This window comes from Pristis pectinata, chromosome 6, assembly GCF_009764475.1.
Source record: "Pristis pectinata isolate sPriPec2 chromosome 6, sPriPec2.1.pri, whole genome shotgun sequence".
Lineage (NCBI taxonomy): Eukaryota > Metazoa > Chordata > Chondrichthyes > Rhinopristiformes > Pristidae > Pristis > Pristis pectinata.
Window position 1 is genome coordinate 45,766,004 of NC_067410.1, and position 11,730 is coordinate 45,777,733.

Genomic DNA, 11,730 nt, shown 5'->3' on the forward strand with positions numbered 1-11,730 from the left:
AGACAGACACCACTTGGTCCATGGTTGATGCTATAGGTACAGGCAGACACAACTTGATCCAACAAATCCTCCAGCGGATTGTTTGTTAGATAAGATATCTTTATTAGTCACATGTACATCGAAACACACAGTGAAATATATCTTTTTGCGTAGAGCCCGCAAGTGTCGCCACACTTCCGACGCCAACGTAGCATGCCCACAACTTCCTAATCCATACGTCTTTTGGAATGTGGGAGGAAGCCGGAGCTCCCGGAGGAAACCCACGCAGACACGGAGAGAACGTACAAACTCCTTACAGACAGCGGCCGGAATTGAACCCCGGTCGCTGGCGCTGTAATAGTGTTACGCTAACTGCTACACTACCGTGCCTGCCCTATAAGAGTTTTATAAAAGAATTGCCTCATTTGATATTCATTTCTAGCAAGACACTTAATACGTCTAAGTTGGTATGGTTAACTGTATTGTGTGGGACAGCTGTCTCTATTTCTTTGAAACCTACCTTCACTATAACCAAAACTACCTATACACGTGAACAGTTCCAGAAGCACACAATCTTTTTGAAAGGGAGTTATCTTTGAGTCGCTGAATGTTCTATGACTGAACAGAGCACCAGTCAAATCTGGCCTCCACTCTGATCCTTTATTCATGGGGACTGCGCTTGAAACCACAGTTGCTTTGCTTTGAAAAGGGATGATTTTTATTGCCGCTTTAGCAGCTGTTACTTGTCCTGAGTTGATCTTGTATAAAAATGTCAAATATTTGCAGAGTGTATTGGAAAGAACGAGTGAGTGGGACTAATTGAATATTCATTCAAAGGGTTGGCACGGCCGCTGTGGGCCAATGACTCCTCATATGTTTACGGCCACTGTCTGTAAGGAGTTTGTACGTTCTCCCCGTGTCTGCATGGGTTTCCTCCGGGTGCTCCGGCTTCCTCCCACTTTCCAAAGACGTACGGGTTAGGAAGCTGTGGGCATGCTATGTTGGCGCCGGAAGCGTGGCGACACTTGCGGGCTGCCCCCAGAACACTCTACGCAAAAGATGCATTTCACTGTGTGTTTCAGTGTACGTGTGACTAATGAAGAAATCTTGTCTTATTCTATGATTTTGGCTCTGCTGATGGTGAAGAGCTTAAAGTACAAGGACTGAAATAGTCTCATTCAATCAGAAGTGCTCACTGTCCCAGCTTCTGTTACAGGAGAAGAATATTGGTTCTCTTGAATAGTGTCCAATGAGAAACTGGTCACAGCAGTAAGAGTGCATGCATGTTTGTGAACTGTGACCAACCGTGGTCAGCTGTTGTGTTGATGCTCCCTGTCAAGACCACTGCTTTGTCATGTGAGTTGGTCACTGGAGGCAACAGGTATTTGGAGTGGCACAGCTGGCAGAGCTTCTGCTTCTCAGTTCCAGTGACCCATGTTCAGTCCTGACCTCCAGTGCTGTCTGCGTGGAATTTGCATGTGCTTCTTGTGACCATATGGGTTTCCTCCAGGTTCTCCAGTTTCTTCCCACATCTTTTTCCCCCAAGAGTAGGGGAGTCTAAAATTATAGAGCATGGTTTTAAGGTGAGGGGGGAATGATTTAAAAGGGACCTAAGTTTTTCCACACAGAGGGCGATGGATGTATGGAACGAGCTGCCAGAGGAGGTGGTAGAGGCAGATACCATTACAATGTTTAAAGGACACTTAGATAGGCACATGGATAGGAAAGGTTTAGAGGGATACGGGCCAAATGCAGGGAAATGGGACTAGCTTGTGGACAACTTGGCCAGCATGGATGAGTTGGGCCGAAGGGCCTGTTTCCATGCTCGATAACTCTATGACTGTATCCCAAAGACATGTAGGCTGGTAGATTAATTGGCCACTATAAAATTGCCTCTGGTATGTAGGTGAGTGGTAGAATTGGGGTTGGAGGAGGTGGGAGTTGAATGGTAGAATCTGGAAGGCATTGGTGCGAATGTGGGGAGAATAAAATGGTACTAGTGTGAGATCAATGTAAGTGATTGGTTGATGGTCTGTATGGATTTATTTGGGCTGAAGAGTCTGCTTCCATGCCAAATGACTCTATCGATGACTCTATGACCTTGTGCAGCAGAGACCGTATCCCCGTCAGAAAACCCAGTAGCACAATTAATAGCTCAGCCCAGCTGAGCTCACAGAAGGCTGTAGGCCACCACCAAGCAGGAAACATTCAAAGTTACAATATTGCTTCCCCAAACTCTCTCCTGAATCCACAAATGATTGCCTCCATGATGCAGAAGTACCGATGATTGATGGAGGGTGGCTAAGGGGGCAGTCTCAGTCTCTCTTACCTGATAGAACAAAGTCAGCAGAAGCAGCAAAAGGGGTATTCTTTTTTGAATGCATTAAAAAGCAAATGCTACTAAGAGCAAGTCATGTCGGGGCTGTCAACACCAGGTGATGTTTGGATGGATAATGGAGATTGAGAACCCATTGGCAAAACAGAGGGAGCCACATTGATTTTGCGGAGACGTGCCACAGCAGGTCATAATTTTCAATCTAAGTGAACAATTGTCTTATTTGCAGTGGCAGTCTGTGTACTGAAGAGAAAATTTATGTGTTTTCAAGTTTGGTGGGAATTTTAGACTGGCAAGAATCAGTCATAAATTGGATTGTTATTTTCTAAGCATTTAATCACTTAGCAATTACATACTGTTTGTGCATTTCAAATTCCAGTGAGAAAGTCAGCTCCTCCTGAACTGATGCTACTCCCCATTCATGTGGCAAAATAGTTTTTCCCTCTCAAAATAACCACAGCAACCAACACCAACCTTGCCAACAGCCAATATAACACAAAAGTTTACCTCACGAACACTTCATATTAGAGTGAGAAAATCAAAACGCTTGTATTTCTTTAATTATTTCCCACAGTAACATTCCTTAAGACTGTTCTGGGTTTGCAAATTTAGTGTGCAGCTGTCTACTGTGTGCTGTAGAATGTTAACTGAATTGAAATTCATTGAACTCCTTCAGTCTACAGGGAGAGCATTATCTCATGTTTAAAAGGCTTGATAAAATTGTTGATTGGAAGCAGGAGGGGATATTACATCTCGTTTCTACTTTTGTGCTCAGGCCTTATGTTTCATACTAATTATGTTAAATAACAGAGCAAATCTTGAGTGTTGATAACATTTGTTCTCATTGCATCTGACCGACTGAGTTCTGCAGAACTGAATCACAATTCAGTTGTCTGTTCTGTTCACATTTCTATGCTATAACTCCCTGTAGAACTATGGTTATGGTACATGCAAGAGATGGGCATTGCTCCCATGTAGGTGGAGATCTTCTGGATGGTGAGATATTAAACATAGAACATTACAGCACAGTACAGGCCCTTCGGCCCACGATGTTGTGCTGACATTTTATCCTGCTCTAATATCTATCTAACCCTTCCCTCCCACATAGCCCTCCATTTCTCTATCATTCATGTGGCTATCTAAGAGTCTCTTAAATGCCCCTAATGTATCTGCCCCCACAACCTCTGCCGGCAGTGCGTTCCACGCACCCGCCACTCTCTGTGTAAAAAAAATTTACCTCTGACATTAGGAAGCATTATCCAGCAGAAAAAAAATACAGCTGTCTAAAAAGTGACTTTTCTCTTGTAATATATAATCTTGACTCCTTATTGGGTCCTGCTCCATCAAAACCAATGCAGTAATTTCTCTTAAACCTTATAGTGTTGAAGCACATTATCATACACACAGGCTCCATACACCCTCAATACTCTGAAACCAAGAGCCAACACACCATCCTGTGAGTTCCTCACATGTCTCCACAACCATCTTCGTTGCCTTCTTCAAGCTTTAAAACTGCAGTTTGCTGTTGAGTGCTTAACATATCACTCTTGGTGAAGACCACTGCTGTAGGGCTTCCCTTTCTCCATGAACCATTCACTGAAAGACCATATGACATCTAACAGTATGTAATCTCCCTTGAAATAATTATAATGCTATGTCACCTGTTACCAGCATTGGGATGCTGCAGAGTCCATTTATTTCTAATGCTCCAATTTTCTCTGCTCTTCCCTCCTGAAGTTTTTTCTCTTGAGACTGAGATGTTATAGAGTCACACAGCACAGAAACAGGCCCTTCGACATCTTGACTCTATGCTGACTGTCAAGCACCCATTGACTTCAATCTTACGCTAATCCCACTTTATCCTCCCCATTCTCTCATCAGCTCCCCCAGATTCTTCTACTCATCCACACACAGACAGTGCCAGATGTCAGGATTGAACCCTGGTCACTGGAGCTGAGAAGCAGCAGTTCAACCCATTGTGCCACTGAGCCATCCAAGGTTTTATGTGACCTGGCGAGTCGTTTGGTATTGGTTTATTATTGTCACATATACCGAGGTACAGTGAAAAACCTGTCTTGCATACCGTTCGTACAGATCAATTCATTACACAGTGCAGATACATTGAGTTAGTACAGAGTGCATTGAGGAAGTACAGTTAAAAAAAACAAAAACAGAGTACAGAGTAAAGTGTCACAACTACAGAGAAAGTGCATTGCAGGTAGACAACAAGGTGCAAGGTAACAACAACATAGATTGTGAGGTCAAGTGTCCATCTCAACGTATAAGGGAACCATTCAATAGTCTTATCACAGTAGGATAGAAGTTGTCCTTGTGCCTGGTGGTATGTACGCTCAGGCTCCTGTGTCTTCTGCCTGATGGAAGAGGAGAGAAGAGGGAATGACCCAGGTGGGTGGGGTCTTTAATTATGCTGGCTGCTTCACCAAGGCAACAAGAGGTATAGACAGAGTCCATGGAGGGGAGACTGGTTTCCGTGATGCACTGGGCTGTGTCTACAACTCTTTGCAGTTTCTTGCGGTCCTGCACAGAGCAGTTGCCATACCAAGGCATGATACATCCAGATAGGATGCTTTCTATGGTGCATTGATAAAAGTTGCTGAGAGTCAAAGGGGACATGCCAAATTTCGTTAGCCTCCTGAGGAAGTAGAGGGGCTGGTAAGCTTTCTTGGCTGTGGCATCTATGTGGTTGGACCAGGACAGGCTATTGGTGATGTTCACTCCGAGGAACTCGAAGCTCTCAACCCTCTTGAACTCAGCACTGTTGATGTAGACAGGTGCATGTACACTGCCCCCTTTCCTGAAGTCAATGACCAGCTCTTCTGTTTCGCTGACATTGAGGGAAAGGTTGTTGTCATGACACTATGTTACTAAGCTCTCCATCTCCGTCCTGTACTCTGACTCATCGTTATTTGAGATACGGTCTACTATGGTGGTACCATCTGCAAACTTGTAGATGGAGTTAGAGCAGAATCTGGCCATACAGTCATGAGTGTACAGGGAGTAGAGTAGGGGTCTGAGGACGCAGCCTTGTGGGGCATCAGTGTTGAGAGTAATCGTGCCGGAGGTATCGCTGCCTATCCTCACTGATTGCGGTCTGTTGGTCAGAAAGTCAAGGATCCAGTTACAGAGGGAGGTGTTGAGTCCCAGGTCTCAGAGTTTGCTTGGAATTATAGTATTGAATGCAGAGCTGTAGTCAATAAACAATAGTCTAATGTAGCTGCCTTTACTGTCTAGATGCTCCAGAGCTGAGTGTCGGGCCAGGGAGATGGCGTCCGCTGTAGACCTGTTATGGTGGTAGGCAAATTGCAGTGGGTCGAGGTTTTCTGGGAGGCTGGAGTTAATGCGTGCCATGACCAGCCTCTCAAAGCACTTCATGTTGGTGGATGTCAGAGCCACTGGTCAGTAGTCATTAACGCATGTTACCTTGCTTTTCTTCAGTACCGGGATGATGGTGGTCTTCTTAAAACAGGTGGGAACCTGAGATTGAAGCAGGGAGAGGTTAAATATGTCTGCAAATACTCCTGCCAGCTGATCAGCACAAGATCTGAGCACTCAGCCAGGGACACCATCTGGGCCAGATGCTTTCCTCGGGTTCACCCTCTGGACTGATCTTACGTCCTTGACAGTGACCACGGGTTCAGTTGTATTGGAGGCTGTCAGGGTGCGTGGTGACAATCCACTTCCCTTCTGTTCAAAACGCGCATAGAATGCATTAAGCTCATCAGGAAGGGATGCGCTGTTGTTGACTATGCTGCCCGACTTTGTTTTTTAGCTCATTATGGCATGTCAGCCCTGCCACAACTGACAGCTGGTCTGGGACTCTATTTTGAACCGGTATTGTCCCTTGGCATTTCTGATAGCTTTCCTGAGGTCATATCTTGATTGTCAAGAACCAACATGACTGCTGTGTAGCACTATGTTGCTGTGAGCAACTGAATGTGGTTGAGGGAAGAACATGAAACCATAGGTGACACAAGAGACTACAAATGCTGGAATCTGGAACAAAAAACAAAATGCTGGAGGTCTTGACCCAAAATGTCGACTGTCCACTTCCCTCCATAGATGCTGCCTGACCCGCTGAGTTCCTCCAGAGCCTAAGTTTTTGCTCCATGAAATCATAGGCCTTGCACTCTCTCAAATGTGCACAGGTTTGGTCAAATACAAAGCAAACCCTATGTTATTTAACTTTCAGTTTATGCTTTACAACTAATGGAAGTTCTTTGATGTTTACATTGTAGTTTAAGCACCGGCTGTGTGTCAAAAGGCGCTTAGTTTTGCCCTATTGCCCTTTTTGGCCTATTGCTTGAAGTCCACTAATTATAAGCAACATTTTCTCAGCACTTGGTCTGCGCTTCAATGGCAATACACTTGCTGCAATCAGAAGCAATTTTAAAAGGTGCACAACAAAAGTTAACGTTTGAACTTACAAACAAAATCAAACCTGAACAGACTGTTGCACTTGGACGAGTTAATCCATGCGGGCATCAGCCCATGTCTCACTCATACCATTCTCAGCATGGAGCTGTGGGCTCACATCCCACTCCAGCATTCTGAGTGCGGAAATCTGAGCTAAAGTTTCACTGCAGTCCTGAGGCAGTGGCGCACTGTCAGCACTGCTGCTGTTTGGGTCAGACATTACCGAGGCCCTGTCTGCATCCTCAGATCTCCTGACACAGCTTTGAAGAAAAACAGAAGAGTCTGGCTCAAGTTTTATTAGCTCTGCACAACATTGTGGGCCAGAGGGCCTGTTCTTGTGCTCTACTGTTCTACGTTCTCTCCAGGCCCAGCTAATATTTATCCCTTGAAAATGGTTTACCTGGTCATTACCTCGTGCAGACTGGTTGGCAATTTTGCAACAACAGCGATTATGCTTCAGAAGTACTTCTTTTAGCTGCAGACATCATCACATCCTGAGATCAATACAAGTGCCAAAATTAAATGTTCTTCCTGTTGATCCACAGAATCCGCATCAGGCTGGCAGGGACCTTTTGCAAGGACAAATCCAGCTGCAACACTTGCTCAGTACACAGCTGCTTGCCCATGTATTGAGAATTAAATGTGTCTACCAGTTATCGAGAACAGAACACGAATCTTCCACATTTTCCTCCCAAGCACAGGGCTTCAGGAAGAAATGTAAATTTAGCTACCTTCTCTGCATATTATGTACATTAAGCCAACTCTCTTGGTAGGGGTCCCGAGCCATTGATAGCTTCCCCAGTCCTACCACAACCTTGTCCAAGCGCAGCATCTGCCTAATTAATTGTTGCCATTACTGCAACACCTGCAGTCAGACATAGCTTTTGAAGTCACTTAAGAATCTGAGTTTAGAGCTACAGTTTCATGTATATCTCACTGTGCCCTGACCCCCTGGCGACTAATTACTCCTCAACCAACATCATTAAAAAAAAGCAACAGATGATCTGGTCATTATCACGTTTCAGATAGCTAGGTGCAAACTGAGGGGCAACACTTCCCACATTGACACACTGACTACACTTCAAAGGTACCTCATCAGCTGGAAAGTACATTGAACTGCCCTGAGCAACAGAAATGCAACTCTTTTTTTTAATATAAATGTCATTGTTTAAGTGAGATAATCCAAACCAAGGTATTGTGAGAAAGGTCTTCATGTGGCCCTTCTCCTCCTAGGCACTGCCCTGCCTAGTTCTCTTTGCTCTCCCTGTAACCGCAGTGAATCTGGTGACATCTGGAAGTTATCCTGAGACCAATACAAGTGGCAACTAAGTGCAAGACTTTCCTTCCCATTGATCAGCAGAATCCACATCATCATGGTAGGAGGTGGCGTTATGACCCAGCGATGTGATGTCAGCACACTTGGCTGGAAATTCAATTCCTTTAACCTGTTCTCTTTCCAGTGTTATGCAATTGAAAATTGATTGTTTGCTAGCATGAAACAGGATAATAAGTCATCTGGGCAACCCCATGTTACTCTGAACGTTTGACCTGGCAATATCAGTCCTTAGGCATCATTCCGACATGGTTATTTCTGCACCAGGGCAACATGGGATGCTGCCATTCCTTGTACAGTGTTCCTTTTATAGTACTTTGGGAAACTTAGGCCAGGTTGTCCTGGATGTGCTTGTTGTTAGGAACTCCCAGAATAAAATGCTCTGATGCCCTCAATGCCAAACTGGGAAACCTGCAAGGTAAGTAAATGGTTGCTACCTTCCATGCACTGAACTGCACCATCTCCCCAAAAACCCCCCTCTCCAGCCCACTGGAATCCTCCAGAGCATCAATTCCTGATCCTGATTCCAGTCCTCCCCCCTCCTCGGTTACTGATGCAGAATATTGCTCTGACTTCCTCACAGCTGATTGCCAAAGCAAATGCAACTTACTCCCCACTCCTCTGATTCCCAATGAAGAATTCCAGTCCTTCCCATCTTCCCCAGTTTCCAATGCAGAACGCCCTTCACCGATTTCAGTTCTTCCCACTGATTCCCATATAGGATGTCTTTCCTTGCCCCTCCCCGTTGATTGCTGACGCAGAATTCTAGTCCTCCTTCCTGCTGATTCCAATACAGAATACCGGTCTTTGTCCCTCTCCACTGGTTGCCAATGCACAATTCTGATCCTTCTCTGCTGATTCCCAATGGAGAATTCCAGTCCTTCTCCACTCATTCCCAGTGCAGAATTCCAGTCTTTCCCCACTGATCCAGATTGCTGGCCTTTCCTACCCCAGTTCCCAATGAATGATACCAGTGCTTCCCCACCAATCTATTGTGATGAAATCTGAGGCCTTAACTGAGCTTTCATGTGAAAGACCCACAGAATTTCTAGCCAATGATCACAAACAAATCCAGACCTACTGGGGAGATTGCACTGCTTCTATGCCAGAAGCCACACAGACTCCTAGCAAAACTAGAGAAACAAAGGACTGTAGATGCTGGAATCTAGGTGAAAAAACAAGAAGATGCCAGAGGAACTCAGCAGGTCAGGCAGCATCTGTAGAGAAAAGCAGACGGTCAATGTCTCAGGTGAGGATCCTTCTTCAGGGGACTAGAAAAGAGGAAGCCCAGTATATAGGGGGGAAAAGCAGAGCAGTGATAGGTGGACCAAAGAGGGGAGGCGGGGTGGGCACAGGGTGGTGATAGGTAGATGCAGGTAAGAGATAGTGATAGGCAGGTGCAGGGAGGAGGGGAGAGCAGATCCACCGGCAGATGGGTCAAAAGTATGGAGGCAGGCAGCATGGGGGGAGGGGAGGAGAGAAAAAGTGGTGAGGAAAGGGAAGGCGAGGAAAGGGAAGACAAGGAAAGAAGAGGCAAGTTGACAGTGGGGTGGGGGGGTTTGGTTTACTTAAAGTGGGAAAATTCAATGTTTATCCCATTAGGTTGAATGGTCCCAAGTCAGAAAATAAGGTGCTGTTCTTCCAGTTTGCGTTTGGACTTCTTCTGGCAGTGGAGGAGGCCGAGGACTGATATATTTGTGGTGGAGTGGGAGGGGGATTTGAAGTGATTGACAACTGCTCTCTCCTCGACTCCCAAGTTCATTCCTCCCGCTCCCAACCCGGGAACTTTCCACTGCCCCCACCATAGATGTAACACCTGCGCCTACACCACCTCCATCCGGGGACCCAAACAGTCCTTTCAGGTAAGGCAGAGATTTACCTGCACCTCCCCTAATATCACCTACTGCATTCAGTGCTTCAAGTGTGGCCTCTACATTGGTGAGACCAAACGCAGAAACGCAGACCATTTCGTAGAACACCTATGCTTCATCCGTAACCGCGATCTCCATCTCCCATTGCCGGTCACTTCTACTCCCCCCACCACCCCCACTCCATCACTGATATGTCAGACCTCGGCCTCCTCCACTGCCGGGAGAAATCCAAACACAAACTGGAGGAACAACACCTTAACACCTTATTTTCCATCTTGGGACCTTACAGCCTAATGGGGTGAACATCAAATTCTCCCACTTTAAGTAAACCAACCCCCCACCCCTCACCTTGCCTCTTTTCTTCCCTTTCCTAGCCTCTTTTTTCTCCTTGCCATTCTTTTTCCCTCCTTTTCCTCCCCTCCCCCATGCCTCCATACCTTTGACCCATCCCCCAGTGGATCTGCTCTCCCCTCCTCCCCCTCACCTGCCTATCACTATCTCTTACCTCCATCTACCTATCACCACCTTGTGCCCACCCCGCCTCCCCTCTTTGGTCCACCTATCACTGCTCTGCTTTTCCTCCCTATATATTGGGCTTCCCCTTTTCCTACCTTCAGTCCTGAAGAACAGTCCCGACCCGAAACGTTGACCGCCTGCTTTTCTTCACAGATGCTGCCCAGCCTGCTGAGTTCCTCCGGCATCTTGTTGCTTTTTCATCCAGACTCCCAGCAAGCTAGCTCATAGTTCATCTAAATCAGGTCATTGTAAAGCAGGACAATGATTCATTGCGAACCCACTTTATGATCCTGGCAGAGTCCAGTTGAGCTCCCGGAGAATGCTATGAAGTCTGAAAGCCTTGACTGCAATATTCCACATTCTAGCAACTTGTGCTTCTGCTGGTTTATATTTAACACTGCATCTTGGATGGAGTGACTCCCCGACCACTTCTCTTTTATGGACTTCATAATGTAGACTACAGCTGCAAGAGTAAGGTTGCGGTGAGAACACTAAAAATTTGCCCGACCCTGGAGCAGCAGTGACACATCCACCAAACCTCCCTGTTGAGTCTGAACCTCCAGCAAGCTGCAGTTTTACTGACTTGATGACTTTCAATCCTTTCCTTCGAATTGATGGTGCCATTTGATGAAGTCAGGTTAGGCCGATCCTTTGTGTTCATGGTGAGAAAAGCAGCATTTCTTCCGACATTTAGCACAGGCCCTCCAATAGTAGGGGGTGGGACCTGAATTCCCACCAGAGGCAAAAGTAAATGGCTGCTCTCAAGGGAGGCCACTAAAGTGAAGGTGAAGACGGATCAAATATGAAAACAACAAGAAGTCAGGGAGATGGAGAGTGGTGGTAAAAATAGACTGAAGAAATTAGTAAAATGGATGTTGGCAATGTTTGTCTTCTCTTCATGTGGAATTGATTCCTTGAATTAACAGACACAAAATGTAAACAGCCCATAGAATGGATTAATAGTACCACATGGGTTGAGAAGAGCAGTATTTTACATCAGGAAACAATAAAAGCCCAAACTTGACCTCCACGGACAATCTTGGGAGAATTCTGCTGCCCCTCTATAGCCCTGACCCTCCCAGCACAAGCTATAACCAAGAGTTTTGATATGTGAGGTGGGGGAAGTGGTGGCAAGTTCATTTATCGCCACAGTAAATTCAGTTGTGATGTGCCGTAAATGCAACCCTGCTGTGTGGAACAACAAAGTTTCCAAATGACATTTTCTCCAAATGGAAACCAGTCGCTCCGCAAAACGCAGTCCG